General features: G+C 54.5%; 1 pseudogene across 1 annotated transcript; it reads right to left on the bottom strand.

The window, feature by feature from the left end:
* Positions 1-4,246: 4,246 nt before the first annotated feature.
* Positions 4,247-6,022, bottom strand: LOC144672954 (transmembrane protein 121 pseudogene; annotated as a pseudogene). The gene has a single exon (XR_013574219.1). The product of XR_013574219.1 is annotated as a transmembrane protein 121 pseudogene (transcript).
* Between the last annotated feature and the right edge of the window lie 1,063 nt (positions 6,023-7,085).

Here is a 7,085-nt window from a genome sequence, read left to right as displayed (position 1 = left end):
AAATGAGCATTATGACTCAGTGCCATTGCCCTGCCTTTTCCCCGTACCCCTGCACATTTTTTCTATTCAAATAATCATCTAATGCCCTCTTGAATGCCTCGATTGAACCTGCCTCCAACACACTTCCAGGCAGTGCATTCCATACCCGAATCGCTCACGGTTACACCTGCTCAGACTCTTTTCTTCCTGTTACTGTTCATCACAGTGTTACCTTCCTATTACACCTTATCTCAGTTATACATTCCAGTTATACCTGACACAGGGTTACCCTCATCATAGTCAGAACTTCCTGTTACACCTTCTCACAGACAGACCTCCTGGTAATACAGTGTTTATAAAGTGAAAACAATAGTAAGATGTTTATGACAAGCCAGCCTCTCCAACACATGCAGACAGTGTGACATCTCTCTGCTCCCTCATTCATCAGAGCAAAACAGTCCCGATCCCTGACCACCCCCCCCTTCCGAACTATCCCACCCCCCCCCTCCGAACTATCCACCCCCCCGACTGAACTACACCCCCCCCGACTGAACTATCCACCCCCCCGACTGAACTACCCCCTCCCCCGACTGAACTATCCACCCCCCCCGACTGAACTATCCCCCCCCACCGACTGAACTACCCCCCCCCGACTGAACTATCCCCCCCCCCGACTGAACTATCCCCCCCCCCCGACTGAACTACCCCCCCCCCGACTGAACTATCCCCCCCCCGACTGAACTACCCCCCCCCCGACTGAACTACCCCCCCCCCGACTGAACTACCCCCCCCCCGACTGAACTACCCCCCCCCCGACTGAACTACCCCCCCCCGACTGAACTACCCCCCCCCCGACTGAACTATCCACCCCCCGACTGAACTATCCACCCCCCGACTGAACTATCCACCCCCCGACTGAACTATCCACCCCCCCCGACTGAACTATCCCCCCCCGACTGAACTACCCCCCCCCCGACTGAACTATCCACCCCCCCGACTGAACTATCCACCCCCCCGACTGAACTACCCCCCCCCGACTGAACTATCCCCCCCACACTGAACTATCCACCCCCCGACTGAACTATCCCCCCCCGACTGAACTATCCCCCCCCCGACTGAACTATCCACACCCCCGACTGAACTACCCCCTCGCCGACTGAACTATCCACCCCCCCGACTGAACTACCCCCCCCCGACTGAACTATCCCCCCCCCGACTGAACTATCCCCCCCCGACTGAACTATCCACCCCCCCGACTGAACTATCCCCCCCGACTGAACTATCCACACCCCCGACTGAACTACCCCTCGCCGACTGAACTACCCCCCCCCGACTGAACTATCCCCCCCCCCGACTAAACCTATCCCCCCCCCGAGTGAACTATCCCCCCACCGACTGAACTATCCCCCCCCCCGACTGAACTACCCCTCCCCGACTGAACTATCCCCCCCGACTGAACTACCCCCCCTTTGACTGAACTATCCCCCCCCGACTGAACTATCCCCCCCCCCCGACTGAACTATCCCCCCCGACTGAACTATCCCCCCCCGAGTGAACTATCCCCCCCCCTTTGACTGAACTATCACCCCCCCCGACTGAACTATCCACCCCCCCGACTGAACTATCCCCCCCCCGAGTGAACTATCACCCCCCCGACTGAACTATCCCCCCCCCCGACTGAACTACCCCCCCTTTGACTGAACTATCCCCCCCCACACTGAACTATCCACCCCCCGACTGAACTATCCCCCCGACTGAACTATCCCCCCCCCGACTGAACTATCACCCCCCCCCCGACTGAACTATCCCCCCCCCCGACTGAACTATCACCCCCCCCCCGACTGAACTATCCCCCCCCAACTGAACTATCCCCCCCCCGACTGAACTATTCACCCCCCCCCCGACTGAACTATCCCCCACCCCCGACTGAACTATCACCCCCCCACCCGACTGAACTATCCCCCCCCGACTGAACTATCCCCCCCCCCGACTGAACTATCCCCCCCCCAACTGAACTATCCCCCCCCCCCGACTGAACTATCCCCCACCCCCGACTGAACTATCCCCCCCCACCGACTGAACTATCCCCCCCCCGACTGAACTATCCCCCACCCCGATTAAACTATCCCCCCCACCGACTGAACTACCCCCCCTTTGACTGAACTATCCCCCCCCACACTGAACTATCCCCCCCCGACTGAACTATCCCCCCCCCCGATTGAACTATCCCCCCCCCCCGACTGAACTACCCCCCCTTTGACTGAACTATCCCCCCCACACTGAACTATCCACCCCCCCGACTGAACTATCCCCCCCCCGACTGAACTATCCCCCCCCGACTGAACTATCCCCCACCCCGATTAAACTATCCCCCCCACCGACTGAACTATCCCCCCCGACTGAACTATCCCCCCCCCGACTGAACTATCCCGCCCCCCGACTGAACTATCCCCCCCCCGACTGAACTATCACCCCCCCCCCGACTGAACTATCCCCCCCACCGACTGAACTATCCCCCCCGCCGACTGAACTATCCCCCCCCCGAATTCTGAACAACCTCTCCTTCAAATCCCTTCACTTCTTCCGGTTAAATCTTGTTGTCATGGTTACCCACATGGTTCCTTGCGATGTGTGCGTTTTTGTGGGATTTTGATCAGTCCTTCTCAGGTCCCCTTCCTCACCTCTTTCCTTCATTGGATAATTGGATAATTCCATAAACTTTGCTTCCAATTTCTACCCTTCTCTCACCTTCGCTTGGTCTATCTCTGGCTCTTCCTTCCTCAACTTCCCTGTCTCTTTTCCAGGGATAGGCTGTCAATGAGTATTCACTACCAGCTCCGGGGCTCCCCACAGCTACCTTAACTACACCTCCCCCATCTTCAATTCTCCCGGTTTCTCTGTCTCCATCACATCGCCCATACTAGTGCTTCCAATATGCCTTCCTTGTTCTTGAACCAGAAAATTCCTCCCCCACTACTCCAAGGTATAAGGGTCATTGACAGCAAGGATATGAAATTGGCGGAGTGACGAGAAACAGAGAGAGTGGTTAGTGGATGTTGATTGGGATGAAGGAAGGTTTGTAGTGAAGAGCCCCAGGAGTCAGTGTTCAGACCCTTGCTTTTCTGGTCTGGGTCTACACTCGATGGAGTTTATAAGGATGAGAGGGGATCTGATTGAAACTTACAGAATACTGAAAGGCCTGGATAGAGTGGATGTGAGGAAGATGTTTCCATTAGTAGGAGAGACTAGGACCCGAGGGCACAGTCTCAGAGTAAAGGGAAGACCTTTTAGAACAGAGATGAGGAGAAACTTCTTTAGCCAGAGAGTGGTGAATCTATGGAATTCATTGCCACAGAAGGCTGTGGAGGCCAGGTCATTGAGTGTATTTAAGATCAGATAGATAGGTTCTTGATTGGTAAGGGGATCAAAGGTTACGGGGAGAAGGCGGGAGAATGGGGCTGAGAAACTTATCAGCCATGATTGAATGGCGGAGCAGACTCGATGGGCCGAATGGCCTAATTTCTGCTCCTAGGTCTTATGGTCTTATGGACTTATGGATGAAAATATTTCAGGATCTGGAATGCACTGTCTGAGAGTGTGGTGGAGACAGGGTCAATCGAGTGGTTAGGATCTGGAATGCACTGCCTGAGAGTGTGGTGGAGACAGGGTCAATCGAGTGGTTAGGATCTGGAATGCACTGTCTGAGAGTGTGGTGGAGACAGGGTCAATCGAGTGGTTAGGATCTGGAAAGCACTGTCTGAGAGTGTGGTGGAGACAGGGACAATCGAGTGGTTAGGATCTGGAATGCACTGTCTGAGTGCGGCAGGAGTGTCCTTTAGGGAGGGAATCTGCTGTCCTTACCTGGTCTGGCCTACATGTGACTCCAGACCCACAGCAATGTGGTTGACCCTTAAATGCCCTCTGGACAAGGGCATTTAAGGATGGGCAAGAAATGCTGGCCTAGCCAGTGACGACAACATCCCATGAATGAATAAAACTGGACCTTCTCCCTATATCCCCAACTCCAGCCACAAACCCTGCTTTGCCCCTGCCCACTTTCTCTACCCCAGTGGCTCTGAGACCAATAGCAGCCCTGCCTGCCTGCCCCCCAAATACCTCAGCACAGTCCAGGGTGGGGATTGAGGAGGGGGTGGTGAATCCTGGGGCATGTTGTGGGAGGGGTATGGGCAGGGTCTAAGAGGGGAGCCTGCTGAGGGCTGCTGAGGGTCCTTTAATACATTAATCAAAGACCAGGCAATATTCATCCCCATCTTTGTTTAATTAGCATTGAAGCAAAACCATCCCCTTTTACAAAATATAGATCTCTTTAAAAAGTCGCTTCCTCAGCCTTCAGTCCAGTGAATTGTGGAACCCTCTGACAACCAAGCAGCATTTCCACTGAGAGTAACTCTTCACACAGCTTATCTTGCCATCGCTGTGGGAGCTTGCTGTGCCTTGCTGTGTCCACCCGAGATTACAACAGCCAATGGCCTTCCACAATCTTCGCTGGCCGTTGGACACTTTGGGAAATGCTGAGGCTGAGGAGGAAATGCCAGTTTGCTCTGTGGCTCCTGTATCTTGATTGTGTTTAGCCGAAGGGTTTTGGTCTGATTCCTCTAGCTCAGCCTGTCTCGTTCCCAGTTCATTTTCTTGGGTATCTTCATCCCTTCCGTTGGTTGGTGTTTGGTGAGAGAGGGAGGAGTGGAAGGTTGGAGGTTGGGCTCTTGATGAGAACTTCGTTGGGTGTAGAGTGGAGGGAGGGTTGACTGAATGTCCAGGCAGCTCCCGATATGAGGAAGGGGAGGGGAGGGGAGGGGAGGGGAGGGGAGTGTTGGGGAGAGGGGAAGGAAGGGGGCTACCATTCCTTAACCCTTCAAAAAAAACAGCCTTCCCGCACCAGGCTATGGCGGCAGTGAAGAGAGAGAGTCATCACGTGTTGTCGCTGGCCAGGCTCTGCAGTGCTGGTGTCTGTTCCCTCAGGTGGAGGGTGGCTACAGTCCCCGAGGGGTGAGGGGCCATCGAGTCCTGCTGTAGCTCGGGCGCAGGGGCTGGAGGTAAGTCAGGTGGGTGCCTCTGGTACTGGGCAAAGCTGCAGGTCTTGAGGGCGATGGCGAGAACGTTCTTGCCCATGAAGATGCCCGAGGTCCTGGCATCGCGGAAGAAGAGGAGGTTACTCCCTCGGATGAAGATGGTGATGACGTTGATGGTGATGAAGCTGAGGATGGGGTAGAGCATCATCTTGTGGGGGAGGATGTGGACACCTTGCATGCTGATCTCGCTGAGGGAGACACAAGGCAGGATCAGGAGCAGGATGTAACAGTAGAAAAACATCAGGCCCTCAGCCCAGAGTGGGAGGCCTTTCTTCTGGGGCTCCCACAGGTTGGCCTGAATGTCCAACACATCCAGCAGGTCAACTGCCACCCACAGGAGGCGGGTCCGCACCTCCTCTTTCTTTTTTAAGGCCTTCAGATGTTCCATGTGGTCGACAGCCACCAGGAGCAGGTAGAGAGCGGGCACGCAGATGGACAGCACCAGAGTGAGGGCTTTCCTGGCCAACAGGCCCAGGCTCCTGCGGTCAGCCTTGTAGTTCTGATAGACAAAGTACAGCTTGATCTCCAAGACAAAGATGTAGAGGAACCAGAGGACCATGGCATAGCCCCGCCTGGCTGTCCTCACCTCAGCACCAACCAACACTGCCACATAGCGCAGGGCAACCAGGAGGCAGACATCACCCACCGTCACCATGACAGCCACTCCAATCTTTCTGGGGCCCTGGCTCTGTTGGATCAAGTAGCAATCCATGATGGCCATACTGCTGAGAATGACCACAGTGGAGAGGCAGACATGGGCTTTACTGCTGGAGACTGGTGGGACCATCCTTTCCCAACTCAATCCACCCTCTCTCTCTGTCCCTCTCTCTTCTTCCCTCTCTCTCGCTCTCTCCCTCTCTCTCTCTCTCTATCTCTCTCTCCCTCTCTGTCTCTGTCTCTCTCTCTCCCTCTCTGTCTCTCTCTCTCCCTCTCTCTCTCTCTCTCTCTCTCTCTCACTCCTGAAGAAAAATCCTTTGTAACTCAGTCTGTAAACAGTCTTCAAGCACGGAGGTCAGCCTCAGGGCTGCATAAAAAGCAGACCCCACTGTACCCAGGACATCACCCTTTCTACCACACATTCAGACTATTTCTTCTTCTCTTTGAGTCCAGGAGAGGTGCCAGATAAAGTTTGCCTTGGTCAACTTGCTCTCAATCTCTCTCTCTCCCTCTCTCCCTGTCTCTCTCTCTCACTCTCTCTTTCTCTGTCTCCCTTTCTCACTCTCTGTCCCTCTGTCTCTCCGTATCTCTCTCTCTATGTCTATCTCTCTCTGTCTCTCTCTCTATCTCTATCCCTATCTCTACCCCTATCTCTCTCTGTCTGTCTACCTCTCTGTTACTCCCTCTCTGTCTCTGTCTCTGTCTCTCTCTCTGTCTCTCTCTCTCTGTATCTCTCTCTGTCTCTTTCTATGTATCTGTCCCTCTCGCTCCGTATCTCTTTGTACCTCTCTATGCGTATCTCTCACTGCCGCTGTCTCTCTCTGCCTCTGACTCTTTCTGTCTCTCTCTTGTTCTCTGCCTCTAACTCTCTTTCCCTTTCCGTCTCTCTACTTGGCTCTCTCTCTCATTTTTGGTCTCTCTCCCTCTCTGACTCCGTCCTTTCTCACCGCACCATCTCTACCTGTTGCTCTCCCTCTCTCTAATTCTCTTTTTGTCTCGTTATTTCTCTCTTGTTTTTGCGCTTTCTCTCTCTCTCTGTATCTGTGCTCTCTCCTGCTCTCTCTCTCTGTGTCGCTAATACCTTCTTTCTCTCTCTCACTCTCTCTTGTTTTAGTCTATGACTGCTTTCTCGATTCTGTAGCCTGGTTCCTCTATCCCCTCACTTGCACACACCCAGCCTGAGACTGCTCTGCCCTCAGGGCAGATTCCCCTTGGCTGGATTTATGGCCTGACCTCAGTGGCAGGATTGTCAGATAGTGTGAGAGCGAGGGGCTGGGGGTGAGGAAGGAATGCCGGCTGGGGGTGGGGTGGGGGTGGTGGGGGCGGGGTATTATGACAAGGCAGGTTCTGAGTGGATGG

The sequence above is a fragment of the Cetorhinus maximus genome, unplaced genomic scaffold (genome assembly GCF_964194155.1).
Source record: "Cetorhinus maximus unplaced genomic scaffold, sCetMax3.hap1.1 HAP1_SCAFFOLD_163, whole genome shotgun sequence".
Classification (NCBI taxonomy): Eukaryota; Metazoa; Chordata; class Chondrichthyes; order Lamniformes; family Cetorhinidae; genus Cetorhinus; species Cetorhinus maximus.
Note: the sequence above shows the minus strand (reverse complement) of the source record. Positions and strands in the feature narration are given on the sequence as shown.